This window comes from Tauraco erythrolophus, chromosome Z, assembly GCF_009769465.1.
Source record: "Tauraco erythrolophus isolate bTauEry1 chromosome Z, bTauEry1.pri, whole genome shotgun sequence".
In the NCBI taxonomy this organism is placed as follows: domain Eukaryota; kingdom Metazoa; phylum Chordata; class Aves; order Musophagiformes; family Musophagidae; genus Tauraco; species Tauraco erythrolophus.
In genome coordinates, this window is record NC_141496.1 from 11,500,654 (window position 1) to 11,521,010 (window position 20,357).

A 20,357-nucleotide genomic window follows, 5' to 3' on the forward strand; every position below is an offset into this window, starting at 1 on the left:
TAATGGTCTGATGTTGGTTCATAAGCTAGCGAAGAATCACTTCCCTGAGTCCAGGTCTCTCCCTGGACCTATTGGTGCTGTGGCATCCTTCCATCCTTGTCCTCATGAAACCACTTGCTCTCCTGACCCATTTCCCAGTGGCATCAGAGAGCTGCTGCTTCCCAGCTGATCCTTGATGACAGCAGGGCTGGAGGCATGAAGAGGGAGAAAAAAGGCTTGGGATTTTCTTTCCCCTTCTTCCATTTCGTGACTATTTCAAACTGGTCCAGAATCTCTGGACAGGAGGGTCATTCTCCAGCTCTGCTGCAACCTACTGAACAGCCTTGAACGCATCCCCTCTCTGCTCTTAAGTTTTCTCTCCTGTTTTTTCAGGACTGCTGTTATCTGTCACAAATTCCCCCAGAGCCTCAACATGCTGGTTATTCTTCATGGACAAAACCAGTAATGATAAACAGATAATTTATTGTGGACTTCCGTCTGAGACAAAACATCATTATTTCCATCCAATTAATAGCGGCTTTTAGCAGCATCAATGAAAAACTAGACAACACCTGGCATCCAACCAGCCTCCTTCCTCTGCCTGTGTGACATTGTCTGTGTGAGGCCAGGACTGCAGAGAGAGGTGGTATCTTTAATTTAATCAACATATATGTTGATCAAACATATGTTCTAGTTGGAACATAATAGATCGGCTTTTGTGCAAAGATAACCTTCTCTTCTTTTTTTTTTCCTTTAACAGGAAGATCAGGAAGAAAGTTTTGTTGTTGTTGTTACTACTGTTGTTTTCTGCATCCCAGGGGAGGTCCTGCGATGCCAGGGAGAGTGGGACCAGGCCAATGGGAGTATTTCTCCCAAGTCCTCTCTGCAGAGTTTTCTTGCATGCGTTGTTTCCTGAGTCACGGGGATTTGTGCTGGGAATGCTCGGACATCTGGAAGCTGAAACAGCCCTTACGGCCGACCCGAATGCTGATGTCCAGGCAGCAGCACCCCAGCCCTGCCACAGGCCCCGGGGCAGGAGCTGGGGCAGAGGACTGCCATAACAAGTTGCAGGGCTCTATGAGGCTCCCCAAAAAGCTTCCGTCAGCACTGGTCTCTGCCCCTGACTGGCACCTAGCCCCTGGCAGTGAGCAGGCTATTTCTCTCTGGGCATTTGCCTCTTCCGGGCTGGGGAAGCAGAGGCATTCATCTGCGTGCGGGCAGCCAAGCGGAAGATGTGGCTGGGATGGGCTATTCCCCCCAGAACCCCCACCCCATGGCACTCTCCAGCTGGTGCCACCATGGTGCCAATCGGCCTTTCCCCAAATCCCCCTTCTCTGAGGCATTTTCAATTGTCCGTGGGAGTGGCAGGAGCCGGGGCCGCACGGGGGGAGGTGGGAGCCCTGGGAGGGTGCCTTCTCCTCGGCCTCCTGCCCACTCTGCCCTGCCTTGCCCCCGGGCCGCTCGGCTGTCCTTGCTCACCCTCCCCTTTGGCTCCTGCTCGTTTGGCCTCACTGCCGCTTTAATTTTAGCAATTCCTTGGAAAGAGTCATTTTCCATAACTCAGCTCACAGCGAAGCCCTCTGCCTGCCAGCTCTGCCTTCTCACACGTGTTCCTGGCGTGCCCTAGCAGCACACGCCTGCACCTGCCCAGCCAGGCCTGCCTGTCCCAGCCTTTTGCACACCAAAGCCTCACACCCGGCTCCCGTCCCCCCTTGGCACATTTCATCCTGGCACTCCCAAATTCCGTTGTGCCACAGCTGGAGCGGGCATCCTGTCCTGGCAACCCTGGCCTGGCTGCGTGGCCACCCCTGTGGCTTCTGCATTGTCCGGAGTCATCGTGCACGGCACATCTGTCGTCTTCCCCTTGCAGACCCCCGCGCGTGTGGCAGCTCACGGTTTTACCTGCGAGGGGAAATGGGGTGACCCCACATGCCACGGGGGACCCCACAGCAGCGGGAGTGTGGCGGATGGGCAGGGTGGGCATGTTCAGCGTACACCAGCAGCTTGCCTTTGAGCGGGAGAGGTGGATGCACGTGCGGGCCAGCTGCCTCGCTTGTGCATCAGTTGTGCAAGAGAGTGTGGGAGCAGAGTCTTGCGTGCGTTGCGCGTTCAGTCGTGTGGGGCACGTGTGTGTGAGTGCGGTGCTTTCATTTCAGTCCGCATCTGCGTGCGGCGCTTCCGTTGTGCGCTCCGAGAGGGTGCTTGTGCAAGGGGGTGTGTGCGAGGACACGCACGGAGGTGTGCGTGCAGACAGTGCAGTGCCTTCAGTTGGGTCTGCATCTCGTGATGGGGGGGCGCGTACGCGGAAGGGCGCGTTGTGCAAGACAGTGCGCCCGTGGCTCCACGCGTGTTGGGCACGCGTGAGCGCGGCGTGTGCACGCGGGGGGCTGCGAGCGCGCAGCCTTCGCTCTGGTCTGCACCCCGGGGGGGGGCGTGGGGGGCGTCTCGCGGCGTGCCCCCTGCCCACGCACGCAGAGACCGCGCCGTCCGGGCGCGGGTGCGTGCGCGGCTCCGTGCGCCACGGTGCTTCCACGAGTGTGCTCCGCCGTGTGCATTTGCACCGTGGGGGGGTGGTGGTGGGGGGATGGTTGTGGGAGAGGGGGGTGTGAGGGGTGGGGGGTGCCCCGCTCCGGCTCCGCACCCGCGGGGAGGTGGCGAGGGGGAGGCTGCGCGCCCGCAGGGGCGTGTGCCGGGGCGCGCGTGCAAGGGCTGGCGCGTGGGTGTGGGTACGTGTGCGCGCGTGTGCGTGTGCACGCGTGTGCGTGTGCGTGTATGTGTGTGTGTGTGTGTGTGTGTGTGTGTGTGCGGGCGCGGGGCGGGCGCGCGCGGCGCGGCGGGGCCGGGAGCGCGTCCGCGGCGCTGTGCCGGGGGGTGCGGGCTGAGCTCATCGCTGGCTCCCCGGCGCTCCTTACCAGTGGCTTCTGCGGTCACATGGGTTATGTGCTGGAGTTTAAAAGAGCTTATAGCCCCCGAGCCGGTGCAGAAGCAGCCGGTGGTTGCATGGGGTAGAGCCGGGAGCGGCGGCGAGGAGGGCGCCGTGAGTACCGGGCGACCGGAGCCGGAGGGTGGTGCGGGGTGACCCCCCCCCCCAACCCGCGGGACGGAGGAGGAGGAGGAAGCGGCGGGTGGGCGTGGGGGGTCAGCGGAGGCGAGCCCCTGTGCCCGCCGCCGGAGCGCCGCTGCCTTTCTGTGAGGCGAAAAGGAAAAGGGGGGGGGGGGGCGGGAACGCTTGCTCCCCCCCCCGCCTCCCCCCCCGGCTAGTGTTCCCTCCCGCCCCGCCGCCGCGCACCTTTCCCCAGCGCGCCCACGCGTGTCCGCGCCCCGCCGTGGGCCGCCCGCCCGCCCCCCGCGCCGCTGGGGCAGGGGCGAAGCCCGTGAGGGAAACAATTTGGGCAACTTACTTTCCTGCTCCGCCGTGCGCGCGTGTCCGCCCCGCGCCCCGGCCGGGCGTTCCCGGCGGGGGAGAGATGGGGGGCACAGGGTTGGGGCGGCCCCGCACCCCGCAGGGCAGCGGGTCCGCGGCGGAGAGGCACGGCGGGACCCCCCTCCCCAGCGGGGAGGGCACCGCGGCCGCGGCGAACGGCGTCAGGTTGAAGGCTGGGGAGGGATGAGCCCTCCTGCCTGCTGCATTGCGAGAGCAGGGCTGGAGCCGAGGTTGCGGGGTGGCTCTTTGTAAACCGGAGCCCGTGGATTTCGTGGGCGGGAGAGCAGACTTTTTCTTCGTTTCTCCGAAGGCGCAACCTGCCCTTTCCTCTGCTGTGGCAGTGTTGATTTTTTTTTTTTAATATTGGGGTTTGGGTTTTTTTGAGGGGAGGGCGTGATTTTACAAGAAAAGCGTCTGCATGGCGCTTCTGTGGAACTGCTCTCCCTGGGCTAGGCAGTTCATCCCGAGCGTGAGTACGAGGGCTGCTTTCCAGAATTGCATAATACACACCGATCCCTTTGCTGCACAAACTCCCTGACATTTCCAGATCTTGGTGACTTCCCTCACTGCAATCTTAAAACCAGATTGGGACGCCAACCAGCGCGTGAGCTAATTTGTGCTGCTTTCGTTGAGGACTCCAACCAGGTCTGAATGTTTCAGCTGCCCTGGCTCCTCTGGCAGCTGTTTCTTAAACCACTAAACTTTTTGAGCACAAAAGATCAGCACTTCTCCTTTACTCTCCTAGAAAGCCCCTTTCTTCCCCACCCCATGCTCATAGGCACATGCGTAGGGTCTGTACAGAGCACAGGTTGCAGAAAGGGGATTGCCTGCCAAACTATTTGATTTCTTTTTCACGTCTCTTTGTGTTTTCAGTTGTGGGATAGTCGAGGAGGTCCTTTCCTCAGATTGCTTTTTTGCTCAGGAGCTTCGGGACTTCTGCTAGCATTTTGCTAATTTAACTCTGACTGTGCCCGCTTTCAGCGCGCGCCCGTTGCTGACCTCTGCGAGGGACAGGACCTGCACACGCTGCTGCCGGTCCTGCCGGCTGTGTGTGTGCAGGCAGCGAGGCAGGGACACTGCCTGCTTCCTGCGAAACGTGCAAATACATGGGAGCAGCCGTTCTTGCTCCCTGCTCCCCGCCCTGCCCTTCAATGAGGAGTCACAGCTCTGCCGTGATGGCTGGAGACGTGCAAGGGATGCTCGTGTCTGACCGGGCATCTCCCTGGGACCAGGTCCTGGGACTGGAACTCGCTGGGGCTCGCTAGGGAGGGCGGACTTTTCCGACACAGGCTGTGCTTTGGAAATGAGGGCCCCGTGCCTGGCAGACTTCTTTCCAACGGCCCTTTAGGATAACTTCATCAGAGCCTGTTATCAGAGCAGGCCAAGCCACGGTCTGACAACCATGTGTTATCTTTGGGCTGATTTACCCCAAGAGCACCCGATCCTGTCAAGGCGCTGCATCCCCATCCCCATGGAAGGTGCTCAGCACCTCCTGGACTTGGGAAGGAAGAAGCCTTGGTACCTCTCAGAGCTGCAAAGCTTGTGATACATGTACGAATAACTATGTAGCCAAGACTCAGCTTTTGGAGCCCTGGCTGACTCTACGAAGCCGGCAGCCCGAGTTTTGTGGGTGAGAGCCCCAGCTCCCGGGCACTCTGAATCAATTCCCCAGCAAGCTGGAGGAATGTGTCCTGCTCCAGCGCAGGCTGGGGCTGGGTGTGCATCTGGGGAGACTGTGTCTCAGCTCTGTCGTTTATTATTGCTGCCGCTGCCATTACGCCTGACAAATGGGAGTTGCTGAGTAATGTGCTGTTTGTGTGTAAATATCTGAGTGCTCGCAGCTGAGCTCACTCCTGCGACTTTACAGGAAGCCGTCTCAGCACCTTTCCCCCGTGAAGACCTGGGAGAGCAAAGCCATCCTTTTGCGGGGACCTTCTCACTGCTCCCGGCATCTTTAGCCTTCACTCTCCACTGCTTTCCTGCAAGCGTGGAGCCTCCGTCCTCTCGGGTTCACGTGGAGGCCCTGCTGCTTTCCTGAGTGTGAGTCAGGGGTGGGAGAGGGCTCTGTGTGTCTGTGCATGTGCGTGTGTGTGTGCACACCTTCTTAGGCACCGAGGCACGGTTGCTTCCTAGGGTCCTTGTCCTAGGCAGAAAGAGTTTTGGGGACTTTGTGTGTCTTGATAGAGACAAAGTCATGCACAACTACAAAAGGAGTTTTATTATGGGTTGTTGTGTTTGGTTTTTCTACCAACCTACTTAGTTCTTATTTCTGTTGAAGATGCTGAATTATTTCTTCCCATATCGTTTTCATCCCATTTGCAGATTAGCATCCGACTGCTTCTGTCAGTACTTGCTCAGCACAGCTAGACTGATCGCAGCTCTTTTAATTTCCCCTTGTAAATCAATCCCGTCTGCCTCCTGATCATTTTTGTCGCTTGTTTTTCTGAAATCCCTCCAATTTGTCCATTTTGTGTAGGTGACGTATGCCTGGCCCTAAACATGATGTATACCAGGCATGGCAGCATGAGGGAAGGACACCTCCTCCCCTCCCACCCCACTGGGGCTTGTGATGCTTTGTCAGCACTGAGCTGAGTTACTTCCCCATTATTCTAAGCTATAGTCCCTGCTCAGTGTTGCAGAAGAAAGCAGCATACCCAGGTCAGTGCCCTGGGGAGAATTCCTCCAAATTTTGGCAATGGGTTGCTGAGGTTTGCTTGCATGCTGCTAGCACACGCTGGAAGGGGCTGGTGCTCTAGGTGCCGTCCGTGGGCTGCGTGTCCCCTTAAGAGCTAATAGTTGAACGAGGAAGGATGAGGAAAATAAGAGAGGGCGAGTTCCATCAGGGCTGCTGGACAGATGGGGAAACTGAGGCACGTGCACAGGCTCCATGCACATTGGCTGTGCTTCTGTCCAGCGCATACCCCTTGTTTAGGTGCTCATGTGCGGGGTTCAGTTCCTGTTGCACCCACTGGTATTGCAGCCAGCATGGGCGTTTTCCTGGGAGATGGTGAGCCTTGTTGCTTGGTCAGAGCAGGCTGGTAGGCAGGAGTGTTGGGTTTTGGGCTGGTTTTGTGCGTTGCTTCTCATGCTGATGACCGGAGCTTGATGCTACAGGTGCTCTCACAGGCAAGAAACGGGGATTTTGCGCAAAGGCAGTGGTGTCCTGCGTTCATGTGCTTTGATGTTTTGTCATCTCAAACCTTCAGCTCCTGGTAACGAATGTTCCCATTAGCTGGAAGGCCCATGCCCTTCCAGGGGACCATCTATTTTTAGGAGGAGTTGTATTCTGGACAGTGTCCACCGCAGATGCTCTCTGCCTCCTCCTCTTGGCCCCTGGCCAGGGACACCACTCGGGTCATCTGCTGGTGGGGCTGATCTTACTGAGTCTCTGTGGGAGTGTTAACGGAGGTGGCACCGTGCTGGGCACGGAGACGCTTGGGGGGCTGTCGCTGCCCCAGGGGTGCTCAGGAGGGACAGTGAGCTCGCACCTCCCTTCACCTGAACTGTCGGAAGCGGCATTTAATTGTGCTGCCCGTACCAGCGGGGCACGGCGCTGCATTTGCTGTGGGATGAGTAGGGGCACTGCCTGGGCCGGGTGGTACCCGGTACCCGGTGCCGGTCCGTTCGCCAAGATGACACTAGGGGGCACGAGATCTGCTGGAATCCCTTTGTCGGGGATGGGGAAACGGGATACAAAGCCGCCCTTGACCCTCCAAGCCGGTACATCATCCCCCCGTGCACATCTTGTAGGAATCCGAGTGTTAAACCCCAAGGGCTGACCCGGGTCACCCATCCTGCGGCGAGGGCAGGACGTGGCTCTCTGGATGCTGCTCCGCTGGATCCGTGTGTCGCCGGCTGTGGGAGCAGCAGGAGTAAGGATGGGAGCGTTCGGCTGGAAACATCTCTGAAACAAGGAGATGGACGCAGCCGGAGTGCCAGGGAGTGTCCAGGGAATTTGAGAAACCCAGGAAAACACCTAGCATGGTATTAATGCCTCTCTGGAGGCATTGTCCAGAGCAAGGATTGAGTTAGATTCGGGCTTGGCTTTCAGGATGAAGCGTGTTATGGTTTCATTTTCTGCTGGATGTTAAGTTCACGCCGTGGTGTCTCCTCAGAGTCCTGTTTTCCCAAAGCAGCAGAAACTTTAGACAGTCTGATTTAATGAATGGTTCTGATCAATCTGAAATGCGGTGGGGAGGTGTGTGTATATATATACTATACATGTGTGTCCATGTATATATCTGGGTAGGGTGCAAAGAATGTGTTTTTGAAGATATGTTTATGCATTTCTGCATACGTTCAGCTGTAATATTGTCTTTTGTCCTTAAAATCTATTATTCCAGCTGTGAATGCATGTACATATATTGAAACACTGTGTACTGGAGTCTCTCTCTCTCTTGTTATAACAAACCTCGCAAAGAGAAAATAAAGAGACATTGTTCTCATAGCAGGCTTGGAAGCACTCAATATTTATCTTCTATGAATTTTGATAGTTTTTGTTCAGCACGTTTGCAGTTACGATGGTGGGATTTTTTTTGCCTATCTACTTAAAATTTTGCACTAGTGGGAAACTGAAAACATTCAGATCGTTTCAGTTTATTCATTACTGACTGAAAACAGAAATCAAGCTTCTGGATTGAAATGTTGATGCTTGATAACATTCTGGCGTATTAATTTCTAAATGGTTAGGTTTTTTAATGCCTTCTGTCGCCAGATACCAGGCTCGTCTGCTGGAGCACCGCTTCCCTCGCAAGCCCCCAGGCAATATTTTTAGTAGGACACTGACACATCGCAAATACTCCCGTTCTCCTAGAAAAGGCTTTGCTGACTGTTGTTGAAAGTAGCACTAGGATGGCTGGGAAGGAGAGATCAGAGGAGGACGATGCTGCTGCGTCAGTGCGTTTGCTTTGTGCCTTTGATGGAGGTTTTGTGTCCGGCCATGCGAGTGTGTGCTTCTGCAGAGGCAAGGGCACTTCCCCAGCTGGTTTCTGAGCCAGGGCTGAGGACCAGGGGTTTATAATTTTGAAACGCCTTGTGGAGTGGAAGGAGGTCCGGGAAGAAGTGCCAAGCCTACTTTTAAGTCAATTAGGGATTGTATCCGAAGGCGTGACATGGTTTGAAGAGGAGAGGGTGATTTGTCTGAAGGTGTTACCTAATTAGAGGGTGTAGTCAGGGCTCTAATTAGCCGTGACACCCTAAAGATGTCATCGAAGCCCTCTTGAGGCACGGATGATCCGTCAGCATGGCTCTGAGCTGTCTGGGCAGCGTGGTGGTGTGCGGCTAGGGCTGCCACCCTCCATCTGGGAGGCAGCCTGGATACTGGTGCTGGAAGAAGCTGTTTTCCTCCAGGTGACTTGTGATGCCCTCTGGGGCTGCTGCCAGCATCAAGTGGTGGCCATAAAGTCACGGAACGAAAGGAAAGCTGGAGCAGATGGAAGATTTAATACCAGTGCCTATTATGTGGGAAATCTCTTCTCTATTTATCCAGGGGAGATGGCTTTCTGCTGCTCCCCACTCCAGGGAGACTGGAGGAGGAAGGCTTTGAGGGTTTGCAATAGACGATGCTGTACTGTAGTCACGGCTGCATTTGCAGCAGCTGGTGGAGGGATAGTGGCCCCTCTCTTGGCATTGCCTTACAGGGGGGATGTGGGATCAACTGAAATCTGGCTTGCCCAGACCTGGTTAATTTTAAGTACAATACACCCTGTGAGGGGGAAACTGGTAGGGGAAGTGGCACAAGAGACGCTGGGTGAGAGAGATGGTTGCCCTAATGCTGGAAACGACTCGCAGCCTGGACCCCCGCTGGTCCAAACGTGGTTGCTGGTCCGTCTCTGAGAGGAGGAGCTAGGGGCTGCTCTGGGGATGCTCTCACTCCCTGCTTTTTATCTATCGAATCAATTGGGATTTACTGAGTCAGTTCACTCTGCCCCATGAGAAGAAGACAATATGAATTGCCCATGCCCACTAGTGATGTGAAGAGCCACAGTAGGAGGCAGGTGGAGCTAGGGAGTTGGCTGGTGGATGAGCATGGAGAGCAGGGCCAGTTGCCATTCCCAACATCAGTGAGCGAAGGCGGCATCCTCACCTCCATCAGGGCTGAGGTGCCCACTGCTGTCAGAGCCCTCTGAATTGCCAGGAGGGTTTGAACGTGTCCTCTCGGCATCCAAGTGCCCCCTGAGAGTGACGCTTACCTTTGGGAGAAGCAGTGGATGGCTCACGTCTCCTTGGGAGGAAGAAGCTACCATTATTCCTGTTTTGATGGGAAGAGAAGGAGATCCCAGGGGCAAGGCAGGGACAGCTGCGTGTTCTGTCAGTGCTGTGAGCAGCCTCACTGGCCAGCTTTGCGTTTGTAGGTAGGATCACAGACCCCCTAAAGCAAACACATAACCAGGCACATCCCTGTGCTAGCGATTACCAAGGGATGAGCATGCTTTTAATTATGTGAGTGTTAAGCCAGCGAATGTCCTTTGTTTTCCTACTTCTAGTGGTCTCTCATGGCTTTCCCAGTCTCTGGAGCATGGGTGAGAATGACTTGGAGACTGGACATAGTAACTTGCAGGACCCTCCCCTGGATCTGCAGGACTGACCCACCTGGCTGTCCCTACTCTGTGCTACTGCCATGGCTTCGCAGTGCTGGGGAGGAGGACATGACCACTTTGCATTTTGGGGTGCCATGTTACAGATGATGGATGGGGAGGTAGAGACGGTAGCTGCTTTTTGTCTGCTGCATCTTCTTTGCTCCAGAAATAGTTTATTTCAGGGTGACCGCCAAGATGTCTTACTGCTACATGCTTTGCAAATGGCCAGCAGCACAGCTATGGATGAGCCAGGCTGATCCCACCCAAATCCCGTGCCGGCACAGCAGCTATTGCACACTGCATGGGATCGTCTGCAAGAGGTGTGAAGTTCCCTTCGATAGAGCTTTGCAAGCTGAGCAACGCGGAAGGGGGGATCTGCTGCTGCTGCTGCTGCTGCCACCAGCGTGCTTCGAGAAGGCAAGTTCCTCGGGGCCAGGCACGAGCGTTCGCTTGTGAAATTAAACAATATTACATATAATAAAACAAGCTTGTGTCTGCTTGGAATATAGGTACACTCCCTGCATCGTGGTCCTTTTGTCCATGGCCTAAAAAATGCTGGTGACAACGAGGACATACACTCTCCTGTGGTTAGAGCACAGCTCTCAGATGCAGAGGACAGGCAGCCAGTGCCAGGCTTTGCCAATGTGTGCTTTACCCTCCTCTGAGCATCTCAACTAAGGGCTTGAAAAATAAATACATTAAAAGGAAGAAAACAAAGTGCTGCTGCTGCTGCTCTGAGATTCGATCAAAACCACCTCCGTCCAGTTGGCTGGGCTTCTCACTTGGCAAAGAGCTCTAGAAATAACAGCGTTACGGCAAAGATGCACCCACAAATAACTACGGGTTTGAGGAGGGGACAGTTTTGTTCTGGGGGCACCTGAACGAAGTGCATTTCGGGTGTTTTTGCTCCCCAAAGGGTGGGTTATTCTCCCTCCCTGAAAACGAGGCCCTTCAAAGCCACCTGGGATTGCTCAGCTTTGAGATCCTTGCCTAGCCGGTTCTCTTTCCCCGGCACGCTAAACGCGAGTATGGGTGGGAGGCTGTTTGATTTGGGAATCTGGCGGGGGGGGTCGGGCGGGGAAGTCGCACCGAAAGAGGGCCAGTGCTTTTCACAGCTCTCCCGTGCCGCGGTTTGGAGCGGTTTCCTCTCGCCCCGTACCCCGGACATGTGCAGGGCGGCCGATTCCCCACACATGTTGCACAGACACGTTTCCGTGCTGGCTCTTTGTGCCTGCCCACCTATTTGCAGCTGGGGGAGCTGAAGCTGCTCTTTTCTTGTGATTCATAAAAAAAAAGTCTCTCTCTGGATAGAGTTGTCTGTGCTTTTATTGACCTGGTTCCGGGAACGACAGAGGCTTTTCCGTCTCCTGGATGCGTGATTTCTGCAAGGGCTCTGGAGCAAGGGCCAGCGCTTGCTGCTGGTGTGTTTCCAGTCCTCCTAATGTGATTAGTTTGACAGGCCCATTGGGTATGTTGGCGAGTCTAGTTTTTATTTTGTGCTTGAAAGTAAGGGCTGTGACAGGGCACAGAGCACCAGCTAACACTGGAATCTGTGCAGGAGGAAGCATACTGGCTAAGTGGTATTTTTGGCCATGCCACAGATGTGCTGTGCTACCTGGCAGAAACCCCTTGCCCTTTTGATGGAGCATTTCTATACTATCCCAACTACCAGAGCATTTTGGAGGCTTCCCCTTTTTGGCTTTATTTTGCCAGGAGAAGGTGCAGTTTGAGCTCAGTGAAACCCGAGTGTTGCAGGACATCCCAAGCATGCACCTGGGGACTCCCAGCGATGGTATCCATCCTTTAGAAGCCCAGCAAGGTGCCATCAACCATTTCCCATCTGCATACCCTGCTTGCTGGGCTCACCGAGTTCTTGGGACTTGTTTAGATGGGATGAGGACTGGGAGGGGGATCATCAATGTTCTGCATCCCCACTCTGTGCAGTGCTTTTTGCTGTGTAGATGCATCTGCTGCTCCCCAGCCCTCTTTTCTTTGGATCAGCGACTTCAGGTTCACCCTAGCTGGCTCCTCTGCAAAGCAAGGATGAAGAGTAACTTCTCCAACAGCCATGGTGAGTCTTTGACTTCAAGAGCATGCGGTATTTGTGCTTCCTATTTTTGGCACGTCTTTACCTGCAGTCAGGCCAGCAAGGCTGTTTTTTCCAGGTAGGGCTGCCTTACGTACAGGGAAGAGCCAGTTGTGCACTGATGGGCTTGCCATCTCCCCAGAGCTGGCAAAGGGAGGGAGGTGCACGTGATGTGACTTTCTCAGGTCAGAGGTGTCAATGGCAAAGGAATTGGGTTGATGATTCCAACTTTCCTTCTTACAACAAGGAATTGGGATGGTCTGATCTGTGTTTGGATCTAGGACCCAAACAAGAGGTTTGGCTTATTGCACATCTGCGTTCAGGCTTGGAAGGTTCCTCAAAGGTGAATGATAATGACCTTGAGGTTACCAGGGTCAACCTTTAACCCCTTCCTGAGGTTCCAGGGAAGCATTATTGCCTGCAAAGAGGAGAAACTGAAACCTGGAGTGGCTTTGGGATTTTCTTGAGGTACCAGAGGCAGAGCTGATGGCAGAAAACCATATTTGTTGAGTTGCTGACAACTCATGCCAGCTGCGGGACACATTAGTAAATACCCTGCGTAGATCAAAGCAGGGCATCCCGCTCTGCAGAGTGCCGTGTTCTTATCTGTCTGTCTGTCTCTAGTTCTTCTGGCAGCCGAACCCCTGAGATGACATTTAAAGGCTCTACATTTATTCTCTCTTGCCAGTTCCAGATCAAATTTGCTGAGTTGTCAAGCTGAAGATGCTTTTCTCTTAAGTGCTGGCCCTGCAGCAGCTCACCCAGCTCCATCCCTGCCTTGGAGGAGTCCAGCTGGGTTCCTCCTGCCTCCGCTGTCACCAGAAGTAACGAGTGGGGGCTGGAGCAACAGCTCAGCTGGTGGACGCATGAAGAGAAACAGATTTTAGGTTCCTTCTTCCCTGTTGCTCAGGCCATGCTGGAATCAGTTGGTGGTGGGTGTTCAAAAGCAGTAGACAGAGCCAGGGCTCGCACTGGAAGAGAAGTGCTGGGACGGAGAGGGCAATGGTAGGGACTTGCATGTGATCCCTTCCTCCTCCTCAAGCCTGTGTCTGACCTGGGTCTCAGTGTTGAACGTGCGTGCAATGAGCTGATGGGTTCTCAGCAGAGTCCCAGCAGGCTGGGTGTCTGCCTTGAGACACCAGAACGAGTGACACCAATCAGTGGCTCGCCTGCTGGATTTCAGCAAGAAAGACGAGCACTTGTCCATGCGTGGTGAGTAAATTGCTCTCCTGTCCCCGGAGGCTGTCACACCAATGCTTCGCCATGCTCTGCTGGCAGGGAGCAGCACCAGAGGATGCCTCCATTGCTGCTGTCTGCCCTGGGGACAAGCACAGACACGTGTCTCTGCCTGGAAGTCAGCTTGGGGAGAGAAGAAACCTCCCCAGCACATGCATTTGCAAGCTCTGGTGTGTCGTAGTCCCTCCCAGGCAGTCACAGCCATCTGGCGCTGTGTCGGCTGGGAGGAGAGGTCACTGGGCTCGACGCCTGTTTCCCGGCACAAGAAAGGGATAGCATCACCTGTGCTCTGGAGCCGCTGGTGGCTGCGGGTGCCAGAGCCATCCCTTGGTCCCAGCACCAGCGGCCATCTCTGGCTTTGGCCTCAGAGCATTTTTGACAGTTTTCTGCCATATAGTTTTAAATCTACCCCTTCCTCTCGTGCAAGCCTCCTCCCTGATCTGGCCTGATGATAAAGTCAATGCTGAGACAGATGTATTTTACTGGGTTTTGCCAGGCTCTCACCTCCCACTTTAGGCTCACCAGACCATGCGCAGCGTCTGTCGGGAGCTGCCTGAGCAGCATTTTCCAGGAGAGATGGCAGTTCAGAGAATACAGCATAACTCAGTGGGGTGATGCCAGTTTAACGTGGCCGATGGCCCTCTTGCAGCCTTGGCACTCACCGCTGTGCCCGTGGAGGACACCAAGCAGCTGCTTGACAGTAGAGACACGACCTGACCTGCATTTTGGCTTATAAGGGCAGAGTCGGCCTGTGTGGATGGAGCAAGGCTGTGACATAAGCAATTACAGTCTTGGCTTCAACCACCAGATACCCGAGGTTGCTCCTATCACCCAGGCTAGGAGATGGAGAAATCTAATTATCATTCTAACTTCTTCCAGAAGTAGCTTGGGTGCCTCAGCAGCCGACAGCTTTTGAAAATTGAAAGGAGAGGAGAAAAACGAAAGGACCTCTCCTTTTGCTGAGCTCTGGCCAGTTAACCCTTTTAGCTGTACTGTGCCCAGATGGTGTGACCGGGCTCCCTGGGGCTCAGGATCAAGTCTCTGAAGACACCCTTGGATACAGCCATGTCCACAGAGCATCATCTCCTCCCTTCTGCAGAGGTGGAATCTGCTTGAGGTAGAGCCTCTGCCTCAGCAGTGCTCAGTTTCAAAGCCCTGCCTGCTTGCTGTTCCCCTGCAATTGCTGCTGTGGACATTAATTTTTCCCAGATTTCTGCTTCCCTTTGAATATCTATCTCTGCTATGGATCATTTTCCTTGCATGTGTTAGCTGGTATTTTCCCAAAGCTGAATCTTGTGCTATTTCCTGCCTGTCTTTCTAGGATTTCTCTTGCTCTCTCTTCTGTTATGCCTAAACCCACCTTGGTCTTTGTTTCTGTTCACTTTGGAGGGGATCATTTGCCCTTCTTGGTCTAAAAGTTTGCAAGATGGGAGGACTTGGCCGTTTAAAAGATGAGAAATCCTGCCTACTTGTGTCTTGCTTAGCACCTCCCCAGCTGGAGAAAAGGGACAAAAGTCCCCTGATAGCCGGAGTGGGAGGGTAAATCAGGTGTTTTGGGGATGGGAAGAGCCTTACAGGAAAGAGGACTACAGGGCAGCAGCAGGAGCAGGAGCAGGAGCTTGCCAGGGCTGTAGTGGTGACTGGAAGTAAGCTGGGAGATTCTGGATGGGGGGATCTGAATGACCAAGGGGCAATGAGAGCGTAAGGGTGAGGATGTGAGGTCAGGCTGGATAAGAGGGGTGTCACCTCTGTGGTGTTGTAGCTGGGGTTACATGTTGGAGGGGGACATAAAAACTAACCATCTTGTCCTTTAGCAGTGTTTTTCCATGGTTCTCTGTAGATTCCCAAGTGGAAACTTATTTTAGGTTGGAAGCCACCCCTGTGCAGTCTGTTCCTCTAGCTATGTGTGCTGCTCAAGCTGAGGCTGTGTGAGGAGTGTGCGATAACTGTTGTTGTGGCTCCTTGCTTAGGTCTTGCCTCCTGAACAGCTAGCTGTAGCTTTTATCTCTTCCAGCTGCTGCTCTTGCTGCTCACCAATCCTGAAGGAAAGCGGAATTGCAGTAAGCGGGACAAGATTACTGCAGACCCCCACCGTGTGCCCTGAGCTGGGGATGGAGCATCCTTGGTGTTGGGTCCCCTTGCTTTGCCCTGGTTTTGGTGCAGCTGGCAGTGCTGTGGCACCTCCTGAGTGGGTGGGCAGCCTCGTTTGCAGGGGGGTGGTTCTGAGAGGATGGAGTGGAAGGGGTGGCTTTTCCCATCTGGAACAACGAGCCCCTTTGTGCACTTTTTTTTTTTCATTTTTTAGACCTTGCCTTCCTTGTACCCTTTATCAAAGCAGCAGGACAACCCTGCTTTTCCCAAAGCCTGGTGCAAGGGGACCACCACCTCATGCTACAAGCTCAGGAGCCAGACAGCCACTTAAAGACTAAATACATCTGCTGCTGCAGCTCTTGGCTTCTACAAAAATAAATCTTACAGAGGTAACTTTTTGCTGTGGTTTCCACTGAGATAGCGTTTGGCTAACACAGCCAAACATGAGTGGAACAAGCCTGGAGCTGTATAGAAAGTGATAAGATAAGGCAGGGTTATGATTTGCCTGTCTGATCATGAAGCTTTGTGCATTATTTAGTGTGTGTAGCAGGAGGTCAGTAGCCTCCTGATAATTTTCATTAGATTAGTTGGGCAGGATAATCACCTGCTCAGAAAAAAACAACTTGACACTGTCTGTTCAATAGTTGGAGTTTAACTGAAAATAAATAGTCTTGTAATTATGAGGACATTGTCAAGGTCAAGAGGCTCAAAGATTCACTTTCTTTTTTCCTCTGGCGTGTTTACAGAGATCCTGCAATTCTTTGTGAGATTTTTTTTTTTCTCTCTCTCTTAAATTCAAACCGAGAGCTTCAGAGCTCTTAAAGGAAATTCAACGCTTTCACAGCAGTGGACGTGAGCAGTGTTGCAATAGCCAAGTGGTGCTTGTGCCCCGCTGCAGCTGAGTGACCCCATGCTAATGAGCAGGGCACTTGCTAGCCAGCTGGGAGCCTGTGCCACCAGCCCAAGCAGACCTAACCGGGGCAGAGATGCTCTTCCCTTCTCATCTGTGCTAATTGTGGGATGGATCCAGCCCAGAAGACCGGGCTGTGCATTGCTCCCTGCTAACGTGGGAGTGAAGCTGATGCCCTAATTGGTACCAATGGGCTCTGCGAAGGGAACTCTGCTAAGGAAGCAAATCGGATATTAAAGCTGGGCTTGGCACTTCTGCACTGCTAAAATGCCTGCCCGTTTCTGCCCTAGAAGTGGCGTGCTTGCTATTTATCTTCCTCAGTCTCATGCAAAACTAAAGCAGGGAGGGGTCTGTGTAATATTCTAATTGGGACAGATGCAGGACCAGCACTTGCCAGGTGAGATCTGGGCATGGCTTGCAGGTGCTCAGGAGAGGTTCAGAGCTGGTAGTGCCCAAAGCGATGGAGAGCTTGCTGTGTCCTTGCTGGGTGCTTTGGTTCCTTGGCAGTATGTTGCAATAGCAGGTAGCCTTGCCTTGAGCTGAGCAGTGGTGTGCAACATATCACAGAATCATAGAATGGTTTGGGTTGGAAGGGACCTTTAAAGATCATCTAGTTCCAACCCCCCTGCCATGGGCAGAGACACTTTCCACTAGATCAGGTTGCTCAAAGCCTCATCCAATCTGGCCTTGAGCACTTCCAGGGATGAGGCACCCACAACTTCTCTGGACAACCTGTTCCAGAGTTTCATCACCCTCATTGTAAAAAATTTCTTCCTTGTATCTAATGTAAATCCACCCTCTTTCAGTTTAAAGCCATTGCCCCTTGTCCTATCACTACATGCCCTTGTAAAAAGTCCCTCTCCAGCTTTCTTGTAGGCCCCCTTCAGGTACTGGAAGGCTGCTGTAAGATGGGGGAAGCTCTCAGCTTGCTGTCCTGAGCTCGGCCACAAGCCAGGAGAACTGCTGGCTGCACAGAGAGACTTCAAACTCGGTAACCTATATGGCAGTAGAGACAGTGTTTGCATGCTTGTGCCAGCTGTGCATGTCTCTGCCATGCAAAAAGTGAGCTGCTGATGTGGGCATTTGAGCTAGTGCATTGAGCCCGTGCTGCTCTTGGGTTCTGTTTTTCCCAGCCTGATGGCCTGTAAGCGGGGATTCTCCGCAGTGGAGCTGGTGGAGCTCGTGCTTAGCCCATCTTTGCCAGAAATCTGCTGCTCTCCTTCCTTGTCACGGGCTTTGACGGATGCCCCAGGGAAAGCGAGGGCACGGCTCGGCCCGATGTGCCAAGTGACTGATGGTGTGGTTGGATGACTGACGCCACGCGTCCGCGGCAGGCGGGCGGGTGTTCCTTCTCTCTTCCTCCGCAGGAGATGGAAGCAGAGGGGGCTGCCTTGACAGCTTGTTTTGAAAGCAAAATGACTCCAGGGCTGGATTCTCTTTTTTTTTTTTTTTATCCTCCTCCCCCCTACATTATTTTCCCCCCACCTTTTTCTTCTTTGCTTGACAGAAAAAGCATAACTCGTCTTTGTTTAATTGGTGCTTTGTGCCTGTCTCCTGCCAGAACTCGGCGGAGAGGGGGCTGGCTGGATCAAAACGGCTTGAAGTTGGGAAGCTGTTACATGTCTGGCCTGCCTGTTTAAAACAGAAAAAAAAAAAAATCAACTTTTATTTCTCCCCCCACCCCACCCCTCCCAGATGTAAGTCAATTCCTCGTGCGCCATAAAAGCCGAGCGGTGGATGCTGTTGTAAGCCATCCTCAGAAGACACCCCGTCAGAGGAGCCTGATTGACGTGGGGAGCATGCGGCTGAGCGCCGCCGAGACGGCAGTGCCGTGCGCCTGACCTTCTGCTGGGCACGGGGTTTGGAGCATCTAATTGGCGTGTTCTTGTAAGGCTTCAGGCTCTTTCATGATCTTACAAATAAGACCTGCCGGTGCCTGGAACACAAAACAAACGCATCGCAGATCAAGCGGGGAAGCGCTCTGTGCTCCTTGGGCAGTGCTGTGGCATGCCAGCAGCAGGGTGAGCAGGTCTGGCCGCGCTGCCTGTTCGATGGTGCTTCCTGTGTCAGCAGGGCAAAAGTAGGGTTAGAACAGTGCTCCCATCTCTTTGAGAGGGTGCCTTCAATCACCCTGTCTCGGTTTCCATCCCTGTTGAACATCTGGGATGATACGAGGCCAGGTAACATCTGCTCGAGGGGAGGTGGGTAACATCTGCTCGAGGGGAGGTGGGAGGAAGTCCATGCCCTTGTGCTGTCTCCAAGCTCTGCCTCTGGCAGAGAACAGGACAGGGTTCTGCACTATGAGACCTGCTGGACCCTTTATGGGCTGGGCTCACGCTGGTCTTTGCAATGCAAAAGCATCCAAATAGTTTGCTGCAGCATGTGCCTGGCTGAGCGCTCCTCCCTCCAAGGGCTTAGGTTTCTCTCCTGGGCCTCTGGAAGGGGCTGGGTGGCTCCTAGTGCTGCTTGCTCCAGCCCTTGCTGTTGGGGTGGTTGGATCAAGAGCCCTTCCTGGGACATGGGGCATGGACTAGGTGTACCCTTGAGGTCCCTTCCAGCTGGATCTGTCTCTGTGCAAGGTGACAGCAAGAAAGTAAATTGCTTGGGATTTTTTTTTTGTCTCTGCTGTGGGATTTGCAGGTGCTTCTGCCCTTCCTCAGCCAGAGACGGGCAAGGCAGCAACTTGCTGCTTGTTTTGGTTTGGGGGCATGGCCGAGCCTGCTGGGCTGTGCTTCCAACTCTCTGCCTTGCACTACTGTGGGTAGCTTTTGTTGCAAACCAGCTGCGGTGCAGAGGAGATGGAGGTGATTGCAAGTGGCTTCCCAGCAGTTACCTGGTCACTTCTGAGGCATCGGAGCAAACCTGGTGCTGAGACGATGCTTCTGTAGGTGTTTCCAGGGCTCCTTCTCAGGATGATGGGAGCAAAGCATGAAGTGGCTTGTCTATGAACATTAGGCTGTTCCATAGGCATCTTGGGGAGCCTTCCAGTAGGTAGTAGGCAGTGTTTTCCTTTAGGGATAAGAAGATCCTGGGAAAGGTCTTGGAGGAGGACGCAAGAGGGGAGTATTTGCAGCTGGAGGCTAGTGAGATCTGAGTGGGGCCTGTTTGCCCAAGGAAAGGCAGGTGCAGCGATGGACACATGAGAAAGTGGGTCTGGGTGCAGCTGGAGGGACGAAGTGGTGTTACAGTGGGTGTCATTGGGCCAGGGAGGTACTGTGGTGAGCAGGGGATGGTCAGGATGGGAGTGTTGTTGCTGTGGAAGCATATGGAGAGAGAACTGGGAAACTGGCATGTGCTGGGCTGAATTGGAAGCAACGTGCAGGTCTCCATGAGGAAATGTCAGAGTGATACTGCTACAACTTGATTCACACAGCCACTGAAGGGCTGTGAGTGGGGTCTCCTTAATATTTGGTAGATGCTTGCCTACAGAGGAGAGGGGAAGGGCTGGAGCTGAGTCCTGGCTGTCATGGTGCAGGTCCAGAGTCACTTTACTTTCCGTGGTGAATGGTGCTGCTACAATGAATGATCTTACCATACTTTTGAGACAGGCGAGAAGGTGAAACACCATCTGTGAGAGACCAAAGCCCTGATGGGCTGCACATGTTGTGAGAGATGGGGATGTCCAGATGGCAGACCGGGGTGGATGCCCAAAGGAAAAGGTGTTTGAGGGAAGCAAACAGTGGGGCTTGTTCATTATTATATTTTCTATGGGAGCTTTGGACCTTCTTGTGGAAGGAAAGAAAAAACAAATAGCAGCTCCATCACAGTAAAATCCTAATTTGCCAAGTCACCTCATCCAAGACTGTGTACACTCTGTGTATAGGATTTTTCTTCACTTTTTTGGGGACTGCTCCAGGTGTACTCCCTCAAGGGTGGTCTCTCTCACCCACAGCCACCCAGAGCTTCTTGCAGCCACCCAGAGCCTTTCTCAGCTTGTTCTCTGCTCTGAGCTGAGAAAGACATCAATGCTCTGGATCTGTCTTGCTTCTGAATTTAGGGTGGATGAACTACTTAGGGATATGGTTTAATGAGAGATTAGGGATGGTTGGACTG

At 53.8% G+C, this 20,357-nt stretch overlaps 1 protein-coding gene across 1 annotated transcript in view; it reads left to right on the top strand.

Annotated features, from left to right (window-relative positions):
* Positions 1-2,917: 2,917 nt before the first annotated feature.
* The window catches only part of CNTFR (ciliary neurotrophic factor receptor), a 212,111-nt gene continuing 194,671 nt past the window's right edge, over positions 2,918-20,357 (top strand). Inside the window, exon 1 of the mRNA XM_086629731.1 lies at positions 2,918-3,016. The gene's annotated coding sequence lies outside the window, so the exon portion shown is untranslated. The remainder of the gene's footprint in view (positions 3,017-20,357) is intronic.